The sequence below is a fragment of the Coenobita brevimanus genome, chromosome 93, assembly GCF_032717465.1.
Source record: "Coenobita brevimanus isolate Jiangsu-jjx chromosome 93, ASM3271746v2, whole genome shotgun sequence".
Taxonomy (NCBI): domain Eukaryota; kingdom Metazoa; phylum Arthropoda; class Malacostraca; order Decapoda; family Coenobitidae; genus Coenobita; species Coenobita brevimanus.
In genome coordinates this window covers 43,731,217-43,758,253 of record NC_137046.1, presented here as the reverse complement: position 1 = coordinate 43,758,253, position 27,037 = coordinate 43,731,217, and the positions used below count along the sequence as shown (strand labels likewise).

At 41.0% G+C, this 27,037-nt stretch overlaps 1 protein-coding gene and 1 pseudogene across 1 annotated transcript in view; one reads left to right on the top strand and one right to left on the bottom strand.

The window, feature by feature from the left end:
* The window catches only part of LOC145412422 (uncharacterized), a 341,290-nt gene that overhangs the window by 63,524 nt on the left and 250,729 nt on the right, over positions 1 to 27,037 (top strand). The window lies entirely within an intron of this gene.
* On the bottom strand, positions 22,204 to 22,321 carry LOC145412642 (5S ribosomal RNA; annotated as a pseudogene).

Genomic DNA, 27,037 nt, shown 5'->3' with positions numbered 1-27,037 from the left:
ATCTTGCGTGCGTCCCTCAAGCCAGTGCTCCTAACGAGAAGACAAGCCTTGTTACTCAAAGACTCCGGAAGACAAGAAAACAAGCATGAGAAACAGAGGCCAAAAAAGTACAGATGGCAATTTAAAGAAGCTATATTTTATCGCTCTGATCTCTGTTATGTTTTTGTTACCTTGCTTGGTCGTTCACTTTCCTATTTTTTCCTTTTCTTTCTTTTCCCTTCCCACCAGTTGTTTTCCTCGCTCATGTACTCGTATTTCTATTCCTTCTCTCCTTTTCCTTTCCTTTCCCTTCCCATCTTTTTCTGTTCATTCATTCCTTTTCTTTCTCATCCTTTCCTATTCATTTCCTTTCCTTTCCTCTCTTTCCTTCACTTCCGTCGTTTGTCATTCCCTTCCCCGTCCTTCTCACTTCTCTTATTTGCTGTTCTCTTCGCGTTCCTTCCCTTTCTTTGTCTTTTCGTTCGTTTCTTTTCCTTTCATTCTGTTCCTTCCCTTCCCTTACCTTCCATTAAATCCCCTTCCTTTCTCCTTCCTTCCTAGCCCTTCCCTTATCTTCCCTCCCTTGTCACGCCTTTCTCTTCCCTTCACATCCCTTCATTTCTTAGAATTTTGTTTCCCAACCCTTCCCTTTTCGAATATCTCCATCCTCTCCTTTCCTTTCTTTCTCTCATTTTCCGTCCTTTCTTTTTATAATATTTACTCTCTCTCTCTCTCTCTCTCTCTCTCTCTCTCTCCATAAGGAAAGAAAAACTAGGACAGCGAGGGCCACCGGAGCCTCCAAGTTGTCAGGGAGAGAGACGCTAAACTTTGCCACGGAATGCAAATGTTGCGGTGCTGGGGGTGTGGGTGACCGTGGGAGGAAGGCAGGGGGAAGAGTTGAGGTGAGATCGTGATTTTTGGTGGAGGCAGAAAGAGAAGGTGGGTGGCAAGGGAAGGGGGGGGGAGGCTGAAGAAAGGTCGAAAGTGGTAGGAGGGAAATGATGAGATGTGGGGAGACAGGTGGTTCGGTGGTGATACTGGAGGAAAAGAGAGGGAGGGAGAGTGGAATCGTGGGGAAAGGGTAGAGGAGGATTTGGGGGGGATGGTGGCGGCATTGGGAGATGGAGAAGGCCGGTTTTAAGGGGGAAAGGGCAGTGAGTGGCATCTTTTTGGTGGGGCTGGGGGGGGAGGGGGGCAAAGAGAAACGTTATTGGAGGGCGGAGGAGACTGAGGAATGGAGGAAGAGGGGGAGTTGGTGATAACTGTAGGAAAGGGGTGTGACAGAAGCGAAGGTGGCAGACCAGAGGTAAAGACTGGTTGTGGTTGAGGTAGGTAGGTAGGTAAGGAGAAAGAGAGAGAGAGAGAGAGAGAGAGAGAGAGAGAGAGAGAGAGAGAGAGAGAGAGGGGGGGACACTGGTGGTTTCCGAAAGGGTTGGTAAATTTTGTGGGTGGAGTGAGGACTGGTGATTTCCTGGAAAGAGTGTTAGGAGGGACTCTATTTCGTGCGTGGGGGGGGGGAGGGCAGGAGAGGAGTTGGTGTTGTTGGGGGGTGGGGTTGGTGATGTGGGAGGGGAGGGGGTTGGTGATGTGAGTAGGAGGAACGTTCTGGGATTCTGTGAGAGAGAGCTTAATGAGTGTGTCAGGCTTGGGAAGGGAAAATGGGTCTTGAAAATATAGGATGACCAGAAAGTATGGCAAGAACGTAGAGTTAAAGGTATTGAATCTAGAGCACGGTAACAGATGTATTGATTGAGGGGAGAGAAAAGTGAGAATGAGCAGTATTTCAGTAACTACGGGTGTGTCAATAGGCTATGGGGTAAGCAGGGGTAATAATTAAGTGTTACAGATAAATGTAAGCCTTAGAGCATGCAGATCACCCATTCAGCGTGAGGATCTCATTTTAATTTTTGTTACCTTCAGACGACTGTGTTAAGCTTTAGAGAGACCCTTAATAGTGATGGGTTAGAAAATCCCCATCAAACCCTTCGAAACCTGATGTCACTCCTTAAGCTGAATAAAGTCTGAAAGTAGGAAGAGCAACATAATATACGCCAGTGGACTGAAATTAACTCGTTAGTAACGAGAGGTTTCCAATTAATGGAGTGTAATTTATCTTGCGGAAGGAATAGAATAAAAAAAATACTTCGCTGAACAGAAGATGTTAATGGAAAGTACATTTCTTCATTTCACGACCAGATGTCTCTACGAAGTTATTAAAAATAAATCGTCTGTCGGCGGCAATAATAAAATGAAAAGTGGTCTTCCCAGCGGTGGGTAAAAAAAAAAAAAAAAAAAAGAGAGAGAGAGAGAGAGAGAGAGAGAGAGAGAGAGAGAGAGATCCAAACCCCTTTTTACCACTACGTAAGGCGTGAGCAGGTTCGAGAAACAGAAAAAAAAAATACAGCAGAGGGACAATATACCGTTATCTGATCCAGACAAAATCGATCCACATCTCTCCTCTCAAACCTTCAGAGTCCATCGGTCTCGCTGTTGATAGATCTGCTATATCTATGTTTTCCTTTTCCTGTTTCTGGATTCCTTCCACCCTTATCACCCTGTCTGTTTACTTTTCACGTCTTCAGTACTACGTCAACAACATGACCCGTTTTTCTCTTCTCCATGTAAGGTGACAGAAGAAGCGTGAGGTGTGCCAGGACTATATTTTCTGGATTGTCTGTTATTTGTCTTTTATTTCAGCGGCCTTATATGTTATTTGCCTTTTATTTTTATTGATTTATTTTACACGTCAGTTGGTTTATTATGTCTTTCATTTCTCATAATTTAGTTGGTTTGTGTTATTGCTCTTATATTAATCTCATATTTCAGGTTGATTGCTTGTTGTCTTATTTCAGCTGGCTTATTTGGTATCTGTCATATATTTCAGCAGGTTTCTTTGTTTTCTCATATAACGGCGGATTGTATGCTGTTTGTCATGTCTTACAGTTCGTTTCTGTTATTTACCTCTCACTTGTTCGTCGTTTCCTTTATCTCAGCTACTCTGTTTTCTGTCTCACATTTCAGCTATTTTTTCTGTTAACACTATTATATTTTAACTGGTTTGTGTGCTATTGTGACATACTTCAGCTAAGTCATTATTTGTCTGATTTTTAGCTGGTCTGTTTTATTGATCTTATTCTAGCAAGACTGCCTGTTTCTTGTCTTATATTTCTGACTGTGTGTGTCATATCGACCTTATATTTCTGCCGAGTATTCACTCACCTGTTATTTGTCTCATTTTTCTGTTATTGTATTATATCTCATATTTCAGTGGGTTGGCATGGTTTATCTCATATTTCAGGTAGCTTGTCTTTATGTCTCAGATTTCAGTGAGTCAGTTTGTTATGGCAGCTGGTTTGTCTATTACTTCTCGTACCTCATCTGATTTGTTGACAGTTATTTGTCATATTTCACCCGATCTGTTTGCTGTTTGCCTCACCTTTCAGCTGGTTTGTCAACTGATTGTCTCATCTTTCAGCGGGTTTGTCTTATTTGTCATATACTTTAGCTCAACTGTTCATTACTTGCTTGTTATTTGACTCACACTTCAGATGGTTTGTCTGTACTTTGTTATCACCATATCTCAGCTACTTCGACTATTAGTTTATTTCTGATTTCAGCTTGTTGGTCTTTTATGTATCATTTTTCTCATATCGCAGCTGGTTCGTCTGGTATTTGTTATTTTTCTCCCGTCTCAGCTGATTCGTCTGTTATTTTTCATTTTTCTCATATCTCGGTTGGTTCGTCTGTTATATATTTGTATTTTTCTTCTATCTCAGCTAGTTCGTCTATCATTTGTACTGTCCTCCTATCTCAGTTGATTCGTCCGTTATTTGTCATTCTTCCCATATTTTAGTTGGTTCGTCTCTTATTTGTATTTTTCTTCTATCTCCCCTGGTTCGTCTGTTATTTGTTATTTTTCCCATATTCAGCTGGTTCGTCTTATTTGTTATTTTTTTTTTCCAATCTCAGCAAGTTCGTCTGTTATTTATTTCTCTCCTAACTCAGCTGATTCGTCTTGTATTATTTTTATTTTCCTCATATTTCAACTGGTTCCTCCGTTATTTGTCTCCTCTTTCCACTAGTGTATTTTATTTTGTGGCGGTGTAGGGCGACAGGAGCAGAGTGATGTGTCTCAGGGCCTTATATTTCGGGTGGGATTGGGGTGTAAATCCTGGCTCTGAGAAGCTGCGTTGGAGTACAGTTGGGGGTGGGAGACAGAGGAAGGAGGGATGCTGGAGAGAGGAAAGAAAAGGAGGAGGAGGAGGAGGAAGAAAAAGAAGAAGAAGAGGAAGAACTGGAACGAAAGGAGAGACGAAGGGGAGAGGAAAAACCAGGGAAGGAGAGGCGGTGCGTGGTGGGAGTGACTGAAACTGGGTAAGAGGTAGGGGAGGAAAGGGGAGGGGAGGGGAAGGAAGCAATACGAGAAATTACAGCAAAAGTTCCCCTGAAATATCACGAACAAGGGGCTTATTATTTACGACCTACATTACACAACTTTGAGAGGATCGAAGGAGGAGGGTGGGGAAGGAGCAAGAGAAAACAAAGATGCGAAGGAAAGGAGAGGAGAGAGAGGGAGGTTGGTGAAAGAATAAAGAACGGGAGGAGGAAGGCAGAGGAATGGAGAGGAAGGAAGGAAGGGAGGAAGGAGAGAGAGAGAGAGAGAGAGAGAGAGAGAGAGAGAGAGAGAGAGAGAGAGAGAGAGAGAGAGAGAGAGAGGTGTGTAAACCTCACTACTGGGAATGAGCATTCGAGTGAAAACAGTGCCAGCTGATCCCAAAGAGAAAATAATATACAGTAAACCCCTTCACTACGATGACTTTAATAAGTTTATTTTTTCTATCTGATCAGGGGGTAGATATCACTTGCGGCATACTGAGGAGGTGGAAGGTGTTGAGTCAGGTGTTCAGAGATTTATTTTGTGCAGGACGTGAGGTGGTGTCGGGGTACGGAGAAGAAGTAAGATGGTGAAAGGTATCGCATGGTGGACTGTAGAGGTGAAACGGTCTGTTGGAGGAGAAATGGAAAGCATTCAGTAGCTGACTGGGTAGTGAATGGATTGAGGATATGGAAAGACAGGAGAGAGAACTAAATGTTGATGAAAGAAGGGTGAAGAGGGCAGTGAAATAGTGAGAGAGAATATCACTGGAGTGGATGAGTTTGAAAAAACTATGTGTAAAATGGAAGAACCCTAAGAAAATATGTTTAGGGGATATCAAGAACGTTATAGGATGCGACAGAAGAGGTAGCTTAAGGGTTGTTATTGTGGCCCCAGGCTCATCTGGATGTGACTCCAGTCGAATGTAGGATGAAGTTACGTTTCTGAAGTCTACCGTCCTCCTCTCTGTTGATAGCAGAGGGAGATGAGGTACGCTTATGTAATCGAACTGCGGTTAAATAAATGCCACCGTGTGAGGGCGTTCCGCTCCAGCACCAGCAGAGGAAAGAAAGATTAAAATGTTAGAAAACTAGTGAAGATGGGACAGAAAGTGATCAGTTGGAGTTAGTATTTTAATAAGCTGTTGAATGTGGAGAATAAAGTTGTGCCACTGTACGTGGCAGGGGAATGCCTAAGAAAAGAAGAGGCAAGAAGGGAGGGATCAGTGTGACAGAAATGGGGGGCACTGAAAAGATGTCATAATGGGGAAAGCACCAGGAACTGAGGGAAATCTTGAAATATGAGGGAGATAATGACTGAATGAATCTGGAAAATGTACAGATGGCCTGGGAGGATGGTAGTGTGCCTTGCATAAGGTTATGGGGGAGTGAGAAGCGTGTGACAATTATAATGGTAATTTTTTTCCTCAGTGTAGTGAGAATGATAGTACTAGGAAAGATATATGGTAGAAAACTTATCAACAGAATTAGGGAAAGTAACGATGACATCAACACTTGTCTAACTCCAACACCGAGACTGAACTACTTATTTTATTTTCTCCACGATGACTACCTCAAGCAGATTTGATTCAACTTTAGAACTAAAGGGGAAAAAAGGAGTTGATGAAGGGTTCAAATAACCCTTCCAGTTCAGTAAGCTTCTCCTAATAGTATAATAAAATCATATAGAGGTAGCATGAGGGAAGCAGTGTTATGATACTGAAAAGACCAAACATCCATCTACCCTTATGAATGCTTCACTGCCATTCTAATATCCTTTTATATAATTTAAGTTGCTTTTCACGCACACCATACATACACGGCACCTTCCATCGTCCTTTTACGTTTACTTCGTCAATGCGCACTTCAGCTAAACGTAACTGAAGATATCTACAAATTATACGGCACTCCTTACCATATTTACGTGAGCAACCCCCCCCCTCGAAAGTTATATAAGAACGATAACAAAATTAAAAGAAACCAGAGAAGAGGTATCTGCATAACTATGAGAGAATAGTCATTTTTCGCAAATATATATCGTATTTACCGGGTTAGACAACATCTCTAGTGAATATTCATCAGCCAAGGGCAATAACTGAAATAGCACGAATAAGATTAACATACAGGAGCAAATACATGAAAAGGCAATAAAGAGACTGAATAATAATAATAATTCTACAGGTGAGTTCTATTTGGGTCTGTTACAAAATTCAATTTTTGAGACAGGTGATGAACTTTATATCAGCAGCTTTTACTAGTGATGGAAAGGACACTTATCTGAGACTAGAAGCTGGCCTGATGTTACATAAAAGACAATGTGAGCCAAAGGGTCAATGTCAGCGTTAGGGGTGGAAGCCTGCAGGTGGAAAGGGATATCTAATATTTTAATGAGGAGTGAACTCCTGATCAAAACTGGTCCTGATTTAAAATTTATTTATTCACATTAGTTTCTGGTAGGGTATATCATTTCATCTGTTATTGGCAAAATAGCACATATCATAATTGGTGAGCGGTCTGTTTTGAGGATTTTCAAGAAAGTTTAACTTTCAACAAACAACAAACAAACAAACAAATGTGCTTATGGATTAATATATATTTCTCTGAACCATGTATGTTTCCGTATAAAGGATGTATATAAATAAAGATAACTTTCTAGAGAGTTTTTCTCTGAATGTAAGATTTGGACACTGACCCTTATAGCTCTGTCTTAGCATTATTAACTCGGCTTGCCAAACATTGCAGCTTCCCCCAGTGTTGACTACTATATTAGTATCACAGAAGTGGGCAACGGTGCACTCACCCCGAACCTGAAAGAGAGAATAGTCCAAATCAAGAGACGTATATGTTACTAGTTTAATTTAAAAAAAATAAAACTGAGTGATTAAATTATGAAGATGTATAGATAGACTGAAACTGGATCAGTGATTTCCACCATCGGACTTTCGAGCTGTTTTCATAATGCCCACGTGATAATAAGCACAGTACCTTGAATGACTGGGGACAAAATTGCTTAGTTTTCATGAAGGAGTTGATCACGGAAGAAGAGAAGTTGTATTATCATCAACATGTAAACAGACAGATAGATAAATATAGTGAGACAGATTTTGACAGACAAATGCAGATACTGACTTACACATACTGACGCACATACATATATTGTTTTATATATGAATGTAAGCATGGTATGAGAGAGAGAGAGAGAGAGAGAGAGAGAGAGAGAGAGAGAGAGAGAGAGAGAGAGAGAGAGACTTGGGATTAAGAGAAGGGAGTGGTGCATGGTAGAGAAGAGGATGGAAGAGTAAAGACTTATGAGTATGGAGTAAGATAGTAAGATGGATGGAGTCAGGATGCGATGATCACAGTGATGATTATTACAGCGATGACGATGGTGATGGTGGTGGTGGAGGTGGAAGGAGGGATAGTATATAAAATGGATGGAAAGAAGAGAAAAATAACAAGAAATGGAGGACGAAGGGGAAGAAAACAGGTAAAAGCTGTGGGAGATGAAAAGGCGAGAGACAGAGTGGGGTGGGGGGGAAGGAGAAAGAGAGGCAGACCAAGAACGAGGTGAAGGAAAAGAGTGGGAAATATATGAGGAAGCTTGTATGTGAGATGGTTGGAAGGAGGACGGAGAAAGTGAAGGAAAGGGAAGAGAAGGAGAAAATGGAAGGGAAGGCGAGTAAAAGAAAGGAAGGGAGTGTAAGGAGTAGAGAGGGGAGGGAAAGGAAGAGAGGGAGAGCAAGGGGAGGAGGGGAAAGGGAAAGAAAGGGAAGAGAAGGGAAGGAAAAGAAAGGGAAAAGAAAGGAAGGGAAGGTAATGGATGTGACTGAAGATGAAAAGAGAGCAAGTGGACAGAAAGTATTAAGACTGAAAGGAAGGAGAAAAGACGAAAGGAAAAGTGGAGAGAGTGAAAGAGAAAAGAAGAGGGAGAGAAGGATGGACGAAAGAAAGGAGAGAAAATATGAGTTAAGGAAGGAACGAAACAGAAGAAAAAACGAAGATGGGCAGAATAGATGAATGATGAGAGAGAGAGAGAGAGAGAGAGAGAGAGAGAGAGAGAGAGAGAGAGAGAGAGAGAGAGAGAGAGAGAGAGAGAGAGAGAGAGAGAGGTGGAGTGGTGGCAAGTTAAGCTCTCTACATGCCCCGCTGCTAAAGTTAAATTTCTGTGTGTGTGTGTGTGTGTGTGTGTGTGTGTGTGTGTGTGTGTGTGTGTGTGTGTGTGTGTGTGTGTGTGTGTGTGTGTGTGTGTGTGTGTGTGTGTGTCAGATCTTCATACGAATTCAGTCTAACCTCTTCAGTACGGTATTTTTATATATGTTATACTAGTCACTTCAGACGATTTTATTTAGCTAAATGGAGACTTGCAGAAGGGGGGTGGGGTTGACGAAGCCTTTATCAACCTCTCGTACAAAGGGCCGCTCATTGTCACAGTAAATTGCTCGACGATGACAAGAATAAAATAGCACTGACGTCACCGTACTGCAATGACTGTCAGTTCCTGGGTGGCACATACACATTTCCGTCCAAGGGGTAGTTTCGTTTATTTTGCTGGAGACATTACAGTTTGCATCTACACAGTGTGATCACTTAGCTGGGAGGCATTATACATTCTTGCCCTGAGTGCTGTGGCTGCTTCATCTTTGGAGAGAAAAAAAAAAACACACACACTGAGTGACTGGACAAAGGAGTGGTTGTTGAAAAGTTGATTATCTCTTAAATCTTTACTGAATGAACTCAACACCAGAGCCTGGAGAAAGGTTCAACTAGTACATGCACGGATTAAGAAACTGCCCAAAACGCACTTTCGCTTTTTGTTTGGGTATATCGTGACTAGACGACGAGCTTGCAACCGAACTAATAGCTAACTGTAATTACTGAAACTGACAAAAGTAAAGAACACTCAAGGAGTGCAGCATCCTAGCTCACTAACTGGTTTGAGGGCCGAACAACAAATTACTCTCAGAATGGAATTACTTCATTCTTGCTCCATCTTTTAACCCTCCCACCAATTTTCGTTCAATTTATATCAACACTCTTTGAGCTGGTCCTGATATCTGACCTTTCTACTTGATCTTGACCTTTGACTGATAGTTCACAAAGTCGAATATTTTTACCTTGCTTTAGTTTGAACCCTTCCACAAACCTTAGTTTACATACGATAAAAACTATTTAAGTTGACCTTTCCAAATGACCTTGACCTTTGACTTATTGTTCTAATAACAATGGAATAACCTCTTAGGTGATCCTCAATTCACCCACGAAGTCTGATCTAAGTCAGGTGAGAACTTTTGCATATTTTGTTCATACACAGACACATGGGTGGAAATTTGACTTCATCTTATGACCTTGACCATGGACTGGCTGCTCACAATTTTTAATCCTTTTATTTTTGCCTGACCCTTAACACTTCCACTAAGTTTGGTTCAGATAAGATCAAAGCTGTCTGAGCTGACCTTGCCCTGTGGACTTTTGACCTTTTCCCGTGATCCTGGCCTTGGACTTATTGTTCTAATAATGCACTTTCATATGTGCCTTATCCTCAACACTTCCACTAAGTTTGGTCTGAATCGAATAAAATCTCTAAGTTCACCTTGCCCTTTGACCCCGATTTCTGACTTATTGTTTAAACACCATAGGTTTACTCCTTGGGTAACCCTCAACCTTTCCGCCAACTTTCGTAACAAAATTATCCATCCGGGTTGTTTTGTTAGCACTCACACACAAGAGTCGAACTTCAACCTAGCCCTGTGACCTTGACTTTTGACTGTTCTCAAAACAGAATTGCATAATTCTTGCCATATCCTCAACCCTTCCTCCAAGTCTGATCTAAATTGGATAAAACTGCTAATGTTAATTTTGCTAGGTCAAAGGTCTGATCTAGTCCAGTGACCCTGAACTCCTGTACCCTTCCATCAAGTTGCCTAAAGTGGATACAGTGTGTTGAGTTGTTTTACACACACGCACGCACGCACACACACACACACACACACACACACACACACACACACACACACACACACACACACACACACACACACACACACACACACACACACACACACACCATACTCCACTTGATTATCGAGGTACATGGGCTTTTATTTTGTTCATTATACAAGTCCAGCTTATTCGTGCACACAGGACTTAACTGGCCGGCGCAAAGTGACCTGTGCCCCAAGTTTTCAGGTAGAGTATAAAAGAGCAACAGCCAAGTAATAAACATGTTTCCCACCACTTCCAAGCATGCTCAGTTTTGGATGCGCAGAACAGTTTGCCCATCAACATCATCATAATTAGTCATCACTGCCATCAACCATCATCATCATCATCATCATCATCATCGTCAAAAATATAATCATCCTCTTCCTCCTTCCCATCATCAACAAAACCATCATCATCATCATCATCATCGTCATCATCAAGGAGATACTGTATTTTAAAGGGGTCTTGTTAAAATGCCACACTTCGTACTTATTATTCATGCATTTAAAATTCTTGGCTCATATTTTACATTATTCATAAACTGGAGCTAAAGAATCAAAATAAAATACCAAAATATAAATCTCCTCGCCTTATCTTCCTCCTCTCTGATCCCCGACTTTCTGCTTTCCTGCTCAGAATTCACGAAAATCTGAGGACGATTTTCCTTCTTAACTCTCCTATTTATGGGAGAGATACGGTGGAGGATATTTCTTTTTTTTTTTCTCCGCCTCCTCCCTTTTTTAGAGGATTGGGGGGTTACAAGGAAGAGGTCGACGGAATGCATTCCTCACTCGTGACTGATTTTTTGTACATATGCACATAATATATAAACAAACAGGGTAGGCTGTAACATGCATTATATTCTCGTAAATATGTACGGTATATAATTATATATAAATAAATAAATAAATAAATAAATAAATATATATATATATATATATATATATATATATATATATATATATATATATATATATATATATATATATATAATATACATAAATATATATATTCTATATATAATATATATACCTACATATCTACATATCTATCTATCTATCTATATATATATTGCATAACTGCATAAGTACATAAAAATGCGCATCAATGCACAGACTAATATTCTCACATACAGTATATACATACACAAACAAGCCAACACATGTTGGAAACACACACACACACACACAAACACACACACACACACACACACACACACACACACACACACACACACACACACACACACACACAAAGCGAGAAATAATACAGTGACTATCGGACCAACCAGCTCTTTACTGAACACATCTCATTTTTATCTTCCCGAAAGTGTCCTACACTGTCTTCTTATCAATACCTCCTCACTCCTCCTATTCTTTCTTATTCTAAAGCTTATCAGTGATATTTTTTAATGTTATTTATCAGTCTGTATTGTGACGATGTTTTCTGTAACAGTCCCTTTACCAGTAATGACTTTTTCTATTTTCTCTGTATCATCTAGGTTTTCATTCCAATCAGTCTTTGTATCAGATCCGTAGTTTTATGATATCCCTTATCCCGACACTTAGCACCATCTCACTCCCTATTATCCTCTCTCATCCCAATACTTATCACTGGTACTTTATTTTTCTGTAAACTTCAGCATCATCTTTAATTTCTGTTGGTCTCCGTAAGGGACTATATTTTTCTTTTAATCCCTGCAAACCAGCCTCTTGACTACAACCTAATGCACTATGACAGGACTTTACTTTCTACTGATCCGTCTATCTTCTTTACATTTCCGTTAGACTCTACATAAATACTTTATAGAGAATGCTTTTATTATGAAGATATTTTTCCTGTATCACTACTACCAGATGATTTTATTTAGCTTATTCAAGGTCTTTTGTGCTGAAAGGGTTAGAAGCTAATTCCTTTACATTATTATTACAATAAAGTTTGCTTTTAGTTCATTCTTGCTACTGCCATATGATTTTAAGTAGCTTAGGGAAAACATCTCGCAGTGAATGAACTAATCTCTGTATCATGACATTATTATTCCTTAGTCTACAGAACTTTTTTTTCATCAGTCTCATAAACAGGACTTTTTGTATGGACCTCTACAATTGCTACAGTTTTCTTTTAATTTCTGCTACACTAGTTGATTACCTCTTGATTTCTGTAACCAGGCCATATTCTTTGTTTAGCTCTGAAACAGGATTCCTTTTTTTTTTTTTTTTTTTAAGTCAAAGACCAATGCATTACTGCTCCATTTAACTCACTTTTTATGTTCTTCCGTTAAGGTCGACTTCACAGTCTTAATTATTTTTTATAATAAAAAGAAAAGGATATTATTTTCTCATCTTTTTGGCTCACTTGTATCACTCAGTCTCTTAGTTGTCACTGTGTTACTTTAGTTGTCCATCAATCATAGGCTACATCAAAAACAGCGCCTATTCCTGCCCATATACTATCGACCCTTCTAGTAGGCAGCGTCTCTTAGTGTGTATAAAATCGGCTACTGGTAGCGAGAATAAAATGATGAAGGGGTCAGTAAGCTTTTTGTCTATCCCTTTCACCACGAGAGGTTTTCTTTAACGACTAAATCTTCTGGTGGCAGCAAAATACATGAAAGAAATAAAATAAATAAACAAATAAATAAATATGCTGAAGGAGATCATGAAATTTGTTTCATCTTCACTGCAAGGTTCCCCCGACGCCAATTAAGAGTTGGACGGTAGTAAATATTCCATAAATTAAGAATTCAACTGATTACGATGTATTCACTAATTTTGTCACTTACTAAGAGGTTACCATTAATGTCTCTACATACTCTAGCCACAGTTCCTCCAGGCCTCTCACAGTACGTCTTAAATATATTTCTAATTCACTCATCCTCATCATACCCTCTCCGCCGCCTGCACGTCCTCTCCACCACTCTCCATCATGATCAGTTTCCAACCCTGCCACTCCCTCCCCCACTCTGTCACTTCCCTCACCGGCTCTCTCAGTCCGTACTCACTCTCTCACATATATTTTCACACACACACACACACACACACACACAGTACATAATTAAGCACAAAAAAAACAAGCACAATTCTCTCTCTCTCTCTCTCTCTCTCTCTCTCTCGCTGATTCATACTACGCATTCCTGCCTCCCTTCCCATCACCCCCCCACCCACCCACATCTCACTCCCGTCTGAAGTTTGCCAATATATCTTTGCCTTTGAGACGCCTGTGCTCTCTGGCTCCTACTCCTGCTGCCACTGCTACATCAGGGGTAGGCACAGGGAGACTAGACAGGGGTTATAGTGCTTGCTACCGTATGAAATCTTGGTTCTGTTGATATCGAAATTGGTTGTTGTTATTATTATTATTATTATTATTATTATTATTATTATTATTATTATTATTATTATTATTATTAACCAGACGCCTTAATTCCGTGAAGGATGGCCACAAGCAATTCTCATCACGTCACCCTGTCCTCTTTCATAAGGTTGTCCTCTTTTCAACTCACACTCCTCCCTCATATATCCCTCCATCCCATCCCTCCATCTCATCCCCGGTCTCCCTTCTCCCTCCTTCCCCCACTCTCCACCTCAATCACATATCCACTTCTAGTCAGTTTCTTATTCTCCATCTTCTCCACATGGCCAAACCAGCCAGGAGTATTTTTCTTAAAGCTTTCAACATAAACATATGAACATCACTCCGCTCCTGTACTTCCTCTCTCCATGTAGCTCCAAATGTTCCTCTCAAATAACTCATTTCTACTGCACTCACTTGTGACTTGTGCTATTCCAACAGAGCTTCACTTCCATACGTTGGAGCTGGGACCATAATACTGTCATACACATTTTTTTTTTCTTACTTTCATACATACTTCCCTATTTCTTAACACTGCTTTCATTATTATTATTATTATTATTATTATTATTATTATTATCATTATTATTATTATTATTATTATTATTATTATTATTATTATTATTATCATTATTATTATTATTATTATTATTATTACTATTAGCTGAAGGTCTGATGCACTGTTGTTATTATCATTATCATCATTACAATATTGTCCCCATTAACATGGGGATTCTATCTGAATAAATGCGTTTGATAGTAGCAAGAAAAAACTAGAAAACGATGAAACCATAATGCAGAGGCTAAACCATGCCAAAGTCCTCGGAAAACTGAAAAATGGCGTATGGTTGAACGTCGACCGCAGCCTGGTAACAGATACATAAAGGCATCATGAGGTCTTGACAGGGCGCGCTGGAAGGCATCTTCGAGGTAAAGGCCGATTTCGCCAATATACTGTAAACTCTATGGTTATGATAAGCCACAGTTCACTTGCTTGCTTTCCCGATTCAGTTGGCATAATGTTGTTTCTTCTGTTACTGTTGTGCTTCCATGTTACAGTTTCTGGATTCTTTCCACTCTATGTACAAGTATTAAAGGTATTATAGGGTTGGCATGTAATAACGGTGGTGGTGGTGGTGGTGACGATAAATTTTCCCCGATATCCCCTCCACCTTACCAATGAAAACGTCATATCAGTTCAGGATGTCTTTGCGATGTACCAGTCAGGAAAATGTACTTAAGCAGTAAATAGCCGGCTAGCTATTTATCCTCCCTGTGCAACTCTGGGTACAGTTCATAAAACTCTGATTACCGGTACAGACCCTATTAGAAAATATCTGGTTCAACTACGTCAGTGAAATAAAGCACAAGAAATACCAATGTAAATAAAGGATGGTGTAGATGGACGGTAAATATGAATTTAATGGTTTCAGTTTTTGAATGTTCAGCGTATCAAGTATAACAGGACTGAACACGGGACCCTCTGCGCCCTACAAAAGGGTGTCACTAAAGTCAACGGATAATAAAGTACTTTGTCATGTTTGGGAAAAAAAAAAAAAAAAATAGCCCATGGAGTGACTGACGAACAGTGTCGCTCCAAGAGATTATCCCGCATCGGAAAAAACTGTATACTTAAGTTTATGAATCAACGTAAAAAAAAAAAAAATGCTGGTCATCAGTTTTACGCGCACGCTCTTCTTTGACAAGAATTTTCAAATGAATATGAATGCACATTTCCAAGACACATCATCATCATCATCATCATCATCATTATCATTATCATCACCACAATCGTCATCATCATCCCTCCATTTTCCAGGATACTGATGCTATGAATAACTCGTGACTTATCTAAACATTTATTTGTATACTCACCCTATTATGAAAAAATAGTGATGATTACTAAAAACATTCTGATGTCTCCCTTTTGCCCTCTCCCACCGTGAGGAAAATATGAGACAATAAAAGGAATTCTCTCTCTCTCTCTCTCTCTCTCTCTCTCTCTCTCTCTCTCTCTCTCTCTCTCTCTCTCTCTCTCTAGCACGCCCGCCCGCCCCCCACACACCCACAGACAAACACACACACACAAAACAAACACAAGGGCAGATATGAGTCTACGGTAGAGGGACGGGGGAGACGGAGAAATACGAGAGTAGGGAGAAATGATGATGGCGAAGGGAGGAAGAGGGAAAGAAGGGAGGAGATAAAGAGCAGAGAGAAGCGAGGAGAGAAAGGGAAACAAAGGATGGGAAGAGGGGAGGGAAAACTATGGTAAGTATAGTGTACGGAGGAACAGGAGGAAGGAGAGAAGGGAAACACGGAAAAATGGTGATGGGTGAGCGAGAAGGGGAGATGTAGAGAGGAAGAGGAGAATTAGAGAGGAATAGGAGAGAAGAGTCAGAGGGAAAAGGGACAATGGTTCAGAGAGATGAGGGGACGAGGAGGGGTAGGTCAGAGTTATGGTGAAGGGAAAAGTTATGGGTTAGGGACAAAGGTGGGATGAGTTGGGTGGTCAGATTGGATGGCTGGATGGCTGGGCGGTAGGAAGTGTGGAAGGCTTGAATGTAGGAAGGATGGTAGAGAGTACAGTATAGAGTGTGGTTGGTAGGATGTTAGGTAGGGAGGATGATTGGTTGGAAGTTAGGGAAGATGAGAGAGGAAGGGTGGTAGGGTGGAAAGTAGGAAGGATGGCAGACAGGTAGGTTGGAAGGAAGGAAGGCTGCAAGATGGGAAGTTCGTAGGCCATTCTTTACAGGACAAAGCGACAGACAGACATATAGTTAGTGATTAACCTGACTGACGAACTAATTTACTGAATGACTAAGCGACTACTGGGCCTTGGGATAGGCTACTGCCCCCAAGATATAGGCCCTGAAGCCTTTGCCCAGAGTCGGACACAAAAAAAAAAAAAAAAAAAAAACTGATTAGATGACTGACTGGCTGATTTTTGTTTCAGTGAAAGCAAGACCGACAGATAGGTAACCAGATAAACTGTAAACTAATAAACATGTTGGTACAGAGACAGACAGACAGATAAACAGATAGACAGACAGATACAGATAGACTGACAGTTACACAGACAGCTAGACAGACAGACAGACATAGACATATAATTGGACAGACATACATAAATAGGTAGACAGACACAGACCGACTGATAGACAAATAGACAGACAGACTGACATATTAAACAAAGAGATGACAGACGAAGAGAAATGAAGAGATTGAATGGAAGGTTGGGATGACATGAATAAAAAGAAACTGGACAAACTATCATTACCCCACCACCACCACCACTACGAACAAGAACAATTATTTAAGTATTGCTACATCACCATTACTAGAACAGTCGCTATAACCACCACCACTACTACTGATACAGTAACTATAACCACCACCACTACTACAATAACTATAACCATCCCTACCACTACAATTACAGCTACCACTACAACTACTGCCAATCCCTGTGGCAAGCTGTATCACCTGTTTACGACCGCAGGGCACAAAGTAAACCAATAAACGAGGTGGATGGTGGACTTTCGGATGAAGGCGGGGATGGTGGGATGATGGGGAGTGGGGGAGAGGGATGGGAGAAGTAGGAAGATAGTGAATGGAGGGAGGGAAAAGAGAAGGGACGGGTTGGAATAAGGAATGAAGGAAAGGATACGAAGTGGAAGGAAGGATGGTGGGGGGATGGAGGAGGGATAGGAAGTGGAGTAAGGGACAGGAAATAGAGGGAAGGAATGATAACGAAGGACAGGACACGGAGGAGGTGGAGGTGATTTAGGCCACCCTCTGTCTATTTATAACTGTAATTTTTTATATATTTATTTGTAATCTATATTTATTTTGCTTGGGACGAACCTCTGACATAAATGGGTAACAAAACCTCTTCAGGACGATGATTTTTTATCAATTCTACAGTCAGGCGATTTTACTCTTTTAAAGGAGACATCTTGTGAGATGATACATAAATATTGTTTGTTATCCCATCACATCGAGAGGTCATTCCTTGGGTAAAGAGAATCGTCTGTTGGTAATGATTTTAACTCTTTCAGTCAGGTGACGAAACTGGCCTTCATTAACCCATTCAGTACAAGAGGCCTTTCCCAAATTAATTACATCGTCCGGAAACAGCAAGAATATGCTAAGATAAACAGGTCACGAGATCTGACCCCTTGAATCAGGTAACATTTTCTCTTTTATTCTCGCAGCATCTTGAGTTTAATCAAGTTAGAACAGATTTCTCATACGAAAGGGGTTACTGAAAGCTATATCTGACCTCTCCAGTCTGAAGAGTCTCTCATAAGTAGAATAAAAGCCTCTAAGAGGGGCAACAATAAAAAGGATCTTCGTGGGCTGAAGGGGCTAATAAAGACCTAGGAAGACATGTTTCTCGTCCGCCATCAACCGGGGCAAGATTGAGTTAGCCGGAGTTTGCGGCTGTAGAGTAAACTAGGTACATGCTCTCTAATTTGGCCTTAGGCAAAGTTAGTCAAAGTTAGTCCAGCTCATATCCGGCTTAATTCTTTTAGGACTAGATCGTCTTTTTAGTCTGGCTCTTGTTACTTTGATTATTGCATCAGCTGAGGAGAGATTTTTCAACTGCAGGTGTTATCTAAAGCCATAATATAATTCTTCAATATTGCAGTTGCTCTAAAACGTTAAATAAAACACTTTGGTAGTGGCAAGAACAAAATCAAAAGTACAGTTTCATAGCCCATAAGTCAAAGGAGACCATTCTTTTTCCCCTTTAGTGCAAGAGATGATGATGGAGTGGATGGAACAATGAGTTGCTGACCGTAAGGACGCGAGATCCATCCCAGGCTTGGGTAGGGAACAGTCTATGTATTTGTACTTCGTTAAAACAGTCTTTACTTTCTTTAACAATACCCATCGACTTATGAAAAACACCCCCAACTGATAAATTACATCGTCCTGAATGACATAACCTTAGAATGTACTCATTATGGACGGTGGGTGTTAGCGCATACTTAATACATATGGAGGAGCAAACAGTCCCCAGATGAGGGATGATATAGATTTTGAAGAAAGATGTGAACAAGAGAAAGAAATGCACACAAAAGCTGGCATAGAAGGAAGAACAAACATCACCCAAACTCTAAGTGAGAGAAAATGAGAGAGAGAACCAAGAAATCAATGGAAATGAAAGGTTGATACAGCAGAAAGAACGAACGGTCACCTCTAATGGTAGTCAGATAACAACACACATGAGACAGAGATGGAGAAATGATAGAGAAGACAAAAAATGTTTGAATTTGAGGGGGTACAATGACCAGTCTCGTGTCTATCTATCTATCTATCTATATATATATATACACACACACACACACACACACACACACTCAGAGACTGATATTACTCAGATCGATTTACAGGTAATGATATACAGTACAGACAAGAGGACGAGAAGATACACAGGAGGAAAAGACGCAGGAAAAAAAAGTATTGAGTACAAATCAAAGAAAATGGGAATAAAACAAAGAAAATAAAGGCCAAAGAACAGAAAGAAAAACAGAGAGCCATCCTATATTGTTGCCAAGTGTCAGCGGGGGTCCAAAAAGAGTGATCGTAAAGGAGGATGTCCCTTCATAAAGCAGCCATCAGAATAATTATTGTTCTCGTGAAAAAATTGTTAAGAAGAGTTAAATTTTTAGGTTTATTTCTGCTGCTTCTTCTTCGTCACCATCGTCATCGTAGTAGCCACTGTTAAGGTTACCATCATCATCATAACAGCATCATTATTTATTACGGGTGTCGCAGATAATCCTGATCTGTTAATTACGTTTTCTTTCGTCCTCCTTCTCATCATCATCATCACTGTCGTCATAGTCATTATCACCTGCTGTCGTCATCCATCATCATCATCATCATCTCTCTCTCTCTCTCTCTCTCTCTCTCTCTCTCTCTCTCGGCGTAAACAATTTTCCTTTTATTCCTTTTACCTTGTCGCCGTGCAAACGAGAGAGAGAGAGAGAGAGAGAGAGAGAGAGAGAGAGAGAGAGAGAGGATGGACAGAAGGAGCACTGACGAAAGGAGTGAGGAAGGTGGAAAGAGGATGAAGGAAGGGAAGGATGGAAAGAAAAAAAAGAAGGGGGGATGGCTGGAGGAGATTGAAAAAATAAGGAAGGCAGGGAATGTTGGGAGTAATATATAAAAAGTCACTGGAGATAAGAGAAGGAAAAGGAAATTATAGGGAAGAAACTGAACATAAGGAGGGAAAAGGAGAATGGACGGAAAAGGACTGAATGGAGGGGAAAAAAAGGTGGAAGGAAAAATGAGGAGAGAAAGGATAAGAAGCAAGAAGAAAGTGGGAAAGGTTTGTGAAGAGGAGAAAATGAAGAAAGAGAGGTCATGAGAGAAAAGACTTGCAAAATGAAATGCAGGGAGGTGAAGCGTGGAGTAAACAAGCAGTGAAAAAATTTTGGGGGAAAAAGTTAAAGAAGGAAGGGTACGATGTTGCATGGGAGGGATGAAGGGAAGGAAGGAAGATGAGAAAGAAAGAATATAAGAGAAAGATACGAGGAAGTAAATAAGGAAGGAGAGAGGAAGTCTATCTATCTATCTATAGCCCGACGCCCTAATCCTGCAAAGGGTGGCCGCAGACAAAACGCCTCCAAGTCACTCTGTCACCCACCATTTGACTCCCCTCCCCCCAACTCACCCCCCCCCTCCCTCATATACCTTTCAACTCCTCATCCTCGGTCTACCCCTCCCTCTCCCTCCCTCCACCTCACCTACATACACCCTCTTAGTCAGTCTTTCATTCTCCATTCTCTCCACATGTCCAAACCACCTCAGTGTATTTCTCCTAATCTTCTCAACCACATCCACATCTACCCCACAACGTTCCTTCACTTCTTCATTCGTCAACCTGTCCCTCCACGTCACTCCACATGCTCCTCTCAAGTAACTCATTTCCACTGCTCTCACTCTTGACTTGTTCCCCTCTTGCAAGGTGAGAAAGAAGGGGCAATGAAATGAAGATATAAACAGACTGACAGATATATAGACAGATAGGTAGGCAGGCAGGCAGGCAGACAAGAAAGAGCACTCAGTACAACACCCGTGTCAACCAACTGATTTAAGGGTCGAATACTTTATTTTGCCCCGTGATCTTAACCTTCGACAGATTACTATAAAAATCGAATTACTTCATTCTTACCTAAATATGAGTAATAACTTTCCACCAGCTATGATTAAAATAATATCAAAATTGTTTGAGATGACTTTTCTAGTGACCTTTAACTATGATCATTCCATGATCTTGACGTCTGACCGACTGTTCTCAAATCTAATTTCTTTTTTTGTTGTTATAACCCGAAACCTTCCATAAAGTTCAATCTACATCACAAAAAATCTGGCTAAGCTGATTTTTCCGTCGGACTTTGACAGTTAACCTTTCTCAAGAACAATAGGTCACACTCTTCAGTGATTTGCAACTCATCAATCATGTTTGATACAAATCAAATAAAAACTGCTTTAGATATCTGGTCCGCCTACAGACACATGGGTCGAACTTTGACCTTGGCCTGTGACCCAGACCTTTGACTGACTGTTCTCGAAACTGAATCCCTTTGTTCTTCCCTGACCATTAATCCTTTCCCAAAGTTTGGTGTAAATAGGATAAAAACTATTTCAGTTGACCCTGACCTTTGACCTGTTGTTCTCTATAACAATGTCTACTCCTTGGCCGACCTTTAAACATTAAATGAAGTTTGGGTACAATCATGTGAAAATTGAGTTATGTTAATAAAGGCTCATACTGGCCGAATTTTGACCCTCTCATGTGACCATGACCTTGGCCTAATTTTTCCCAAAATTTAATCCGATTATTGTTCCCTGACCCTTACCACTTTCGGAAAGTTTGGTATAAATCGGTTAAAAACTTAAAATTTAGTTTTACCTTTAACCTTGACCTTTGCCCTATTGTTCCCATCAACACTTGCTCTATTCCTTTTCCGACCCTCAAATTTCCACTAATCTTAGGTAACACTGAATGAAACAGTTATTTTGTAAACACTCGCACGGGTTGAACTTTGTTCTTGAGTTGTGACCTTGGCCTTACACTAAATGTTCTCATAATTAAATCCCTTTATTCTTACTTTTTTCATGCAAGGAAGAAGGAACCAAAGGCCAGGAGCCCGCAATCATTTCCCAAAGACAGGTAGAAATTGAATATAAACGATTTAAAGTTGATTTTTCTTGGTGACTGTCAGACCTAGCCCTGCGACCTTGACCTTTGACCTGATGTTTTAAAAGCAATAGGTTTCTACCTGGGCTAACTCTCAACCCTTCCACCAAGTTTGGTTGTTATCGATTAAAAACTTTGAGTTATATGGTAACACACACACACACACACACACAAACACCCATCCATCCATCCATTGCCAGACGCCATGTATCCCAAACGGGGTGGTCAAGCGCTTAGAGTTAATTGTTTTACAGGGAGGGGCACTAATCCTCCACCAACCCCACTTGACACGTAGGGATGCCAACAGCATCTGGTGTTCCCAGGCGGTCACCCATCCAAGTACTAACCAGACCCAACGTTGCTTAACTTCGCTAATCGGACGGGAAGCGGTGTACTCAACGTGGCATGGCCACATCGAAAAACAATAAAACATCAACGACCGTTCTCACTTCGCATGACATGAGAGAGAGAGAGAGAGAGAGGCGGGGGGGGGGTAAGGAAAACGGAGGGGGGGAGGATGGATGAAAGGAGAGATAGGAGTGGAAAGTAAGAGGAAGGAAGGAAGGAAGGGAGAAGACAAAAAGAGGATGGAGGGAGAGGAAAGAAAAAGTTGGGAGGAAGGGATGGGAACAGTTCTGGGAGAAAGGGAGGTTTTTAAGGCAAAATGGGAGGGCGGGAAGAAGGGAGGGCAGCAAAAGAAGGAAATGAAAGGAAAAAGAGAAGTACTAAAAAAATGGGCAAACAGTACGAAGAAAAGGAAGAAAGGAAAAAAAAAGAGGGGAAGAGAAGATGGAGGAAAAGAGGGAAAAGGAAAGGAAAAGAAGAAAAGAAAAATTGACAGGAAAAGAGAGCAGTAAATAGGGTGTAAAGGAGGAAGAAAATAAGAGAGTGAGAGAAAAAATTGCACGATGAAATTCAAGGAGGTGAAGCGTGAAGTTAGCAGTCTGGGAAAAAGTGAGGAGAAAAAGGCTTGAGAAGAGGAAGAAAAATATGATGCGGCATGGAAAGGAAAGGAAAGAAAAATGAATGAATGAATGAAGGAAGGAAGGAAAAAAATAATGGAAGGAAGGAAGGAAAAAGAAAACACATGAGTAAGGAAGATAAAAAAAAAAAAGAGTAAGGAATGAAGGATGAAAGAAGGGAGAGATGAAGAGAACAAAGGGCCGCAAGAATATGAGAGAGAGAGAGAGAGAGAGAGAGAGAGAGAGAGAGAGAGAGAGAGAGAGAGAGATCTAAGTTACAGGAAGAGGGGAAAGAGATGGGTAGGATTAAAGGACTAGGGGAGGTAGGGGGAAGGATTATAATCTTGTTAGTAACGTGAAGGACAGAGAGGACAGGAAGGGATGGAACCTCACTCACACAATAATATTATACCATTCACAGTCATTTCAGTACCAAGACGCATTTTGTTTTATTCCTGCTGTATCCAGGCGATTGTATTCACATTACTGCAGACATGGTTTAGTTTATGCTGTAGATCACTCACTAACCTTTCCCTCCTTAGATCCTTCCTAGGCTGAAAAAATAACTGTCAGTTCGTAGACTGAATAAATACCACATCGGTTTGGAGGGGTTTAGATCCTACGTGCTCTTGGTTCACTGTTTTTCTGATTATATTTTTCTCTGGTATTCTTAATATGACTTCGTGGGCTGCCTGATCACTCACTGTATAGCCGGAGACAAAGCTTCACCTAAAACTGGACTCGCTAGCCATGGATGGCAGGTAGGCTAGGAAAATGAATACTCTTATTTCACGCTCGAGGCCCTAGGTAAGGATTGGCCTTAGGAACAGCATACAGCCATCATAAAAAATGTCCAGGCTGCTTGTTGGCGGCACATCGGTGGTGCTGGAGCCGCTGCATGAATCTAGGATCATTGTTTACTTGCCGTCAGCAGGTTACAAAATGCCTTACACATTCACGGAAAAACCATGGCCTTCCATAACGTTAACTTAAAACGTAATCACAAACGTGAGAGTAAGTTTTATATAAAGCTTTAACAAATGATCAAAAGAAGGTTTAGCCTACTTAGCCAGGGCCCGCATTAATCTGGTGAGCGGTAACATCTGCCTCTATCTACCCCATAAATCACTCCCATTACGCTGCTAACTGGCCCGGGACAATGTAAACGTATTTTAATGGGGCCCCTCAACAAACATGCACACACAGTTAGAGCACATATACGGTATGTGCGTGGGATTATGTTGGATTGTTAGAGAGCAATGTGTGGGATTGTGAGATGATGAGAGAGAGATACTGTGATTATTCAAAAGCGAGTTGTTGTATGAGACTGTGAGGTGCTTGGAGAGAATGTGAGATACTGTGGGCAGTTAGAGAGGGATGTATGTGATTGTGGATTTTTTAAAGGCAACTGGGATTTCTGGTTAATGACGGAGAGAGAGAGAGAGAGAGAGAGAGAGAGAGAGAGAGAGAGACGGAGTTTGTGGAGTACTTAGAGTTGTATGATAACTGGACAAATTAAAGACAAATAAATGATAATGTTGGTAATAAGACTTATGAAACTGTGGTATAATTGCAACAGACAAATGTATGAAATTAAATATTACATATGATGGGTCTGGTCTAATTAGGGATGCATAGGATACTGTGGGTAATCAGATTGGGTTGTTTAGCTTAGTGAGGTAATTAGAGAGATATGTAAGATTTGTATATAACTAGAGAGACTGTGGATTTTCGTACGGCAATTAGTGAGATTTTGGCGATAATTAGAGATATGCATACGACTGTGATGAACAGACTGGGAATTTGCAGGAATAATTACCTCCGCCAAGGAGGTTATGTTTTCACCCCTGTCCGTTTTTTAGTTGGTTGGTTTGTGGGCAAGATTACACAAAAACTAAAGGACGGATTTCCATGAAACTTGGTAGCAGAATGGGCCTTGGCCCAGAATACACTCCATTAAATTTTGGTGCGGATCCGGATAAAGGAACTGATCCAGGATTTTTTTTTTTTCACTTTCTTAAACATTGCGAGGCAGGGCGTTGGCGGAGGTATGTGCTACTGAGTGCCATTCTAGTTATTAGTGAGATTGTGTGGGATACTTATTGAGATGATGGGATTTTGTAGGTAAGGTGACTTAAGGAGACAAAGCTAACTGGAGTGAGGTGTATGAGATTTTGCGGGTAGGTAAAGGGATTTTGGGGAGATGATGGTCTGACGTCCGAAATTATGTGAGTTTGATCCTAGGCTGGGGCTGGAAGCAGTTTGTGGACTTAACTTTTGACGGGGCAACTCCTCACAGGATGTGGTGTCAGGAAATAAATGGTGAGGTACCGCAGACAGGCAGCAAGAACCAAGCAAAAATGGACGTCACCGCAGAGTTTCACCTTTCTCATCGACGGTTAAATTAATGCAATTTTTTCTCTGATACCGCCTGACGACATTATTCAGCCGGGAGAATCACGTGTAGCTGACTAACTGAAACCATTCCTCATAACCATTTCACTGGAAATTCTTCTAGTTATTCCATATCTCTCTTAAAATGAATCTGGAGGAACCAAATATGTCTACCATAACCCTTTTACAATTAAGCTGTTCTTCTAACCTGATTAAAATTACCTACAGGTAAAAAGTACAGATGAAAAGTACGTCGTGCGATTGAAGGAGTCGAGTGAGTGGTTGGGTGGAGTGGGCTAAGGGAACCATGTATATCTGGAGGCAAAGCGGGGGAAGTGGACGTGTACAACGCTCGCCAACCTTATACACCTGTGAAGAAATAAGCGTAATGGAGCTAAACCAATTTATACCAAAAGTAAAATTTCACAGGAAAATGACATAAGTTAGTTTGGTCACAATTTTTCCCGGTAACAATCACTAGTCTGGTTGTGAAATGTTTGGAATTTGCATGAGTGAAGACAAAGCTGCAAACGAACAGTTATACACAATTTATTTTGTGAATATGACAACTGCATTCCCACTCCTACTGATGACTCAAAAGACCAAACGAACATGATTTTGTTCTGCAGAAGACCCTGAAATTCCCAAGCAAAGCCTGAAACACAAAATGTATGACCTGAAACCTTGTGCGGAAGTCGAATGATCTAGTTTATCCCTGTACAGAGCAGCAGCAGCAACATCAATAGCACCAGAAGGGTCCTGGATGTAGATGTACGAACATACGATCAGGTTCCCTCTCGTAACTAAAAACTGTTTCTCCAGGACGAACGGGAGACATGGAAACTTTCAGCATTCTTCTCTCCTCGCCATTCCTGCAGTAACAAATTAGTGATAAGTCTGTCTGTGAATCGGTATCATGTCAGCCTTTTATGTCACTTCCTACAGGCTAAAGAGCAGACTGTGAAGGAGCAGAGTTTATAAACATCAGCAGGAGCAGCCCTACATTAGTCTTAGCTATCTTCCACGTGGTTAACGGTACTTACGGACCACAAGCAGAGGAGTGGACGGTAAAGGAGCAGTAAAAAGGAATAGTAATAGAAAACATCAATAACAGAAAACAACATCAGTATAAAAAAAATTCCTGCCTGTCTTTCACATCGCTGTCTCCATTCTGATACAGAAGAAACAGCATCGGCAGCCCCAGAACACAGTACAAATTTTATGGTAGTTTTAAAGTGGAGATGGGGGAGGGGATAGTGAAGTGGATAAAGCGATATGGTGAGGACTATTATCACTAGTTCGATCCTGGCTCTTTCAAGTAACAGTATGCACACTTACGTCGCCGTATGCATGCTCTTCCCATTACCCACCGACGCGTTACAAAAACACCCCTATGAATACTGCAACAGCAATCAAATGCGATAACGTAAGTGTATCGCACCAGAAACGTTGGGTTTTAGTGCACAAATGTCAGGTAACGTAGATTGTAACGGCTGCAGTGTATCACCGCTCTGCGTATATCGGTAATCAAATGGATCTCCGGAACGGGCCTCCAAGTTTCTAGCTTATGTCATCAGTCTTCTATCGCCTCAACAGAAACGTACGGGTCCTGAGCTATGCTACTTAGACCAAACATTAAGGCGAAAGTAGCCAGCACCTCATTCCTGAATGGCATTATATGAAACATTGAACCCCAATCACCTCTCAAATGTAAACTCTTATGGGCTACATTTGGCTGGACTGCTTAGCCCACGAGACCTTTACTTGCCCATTCGAT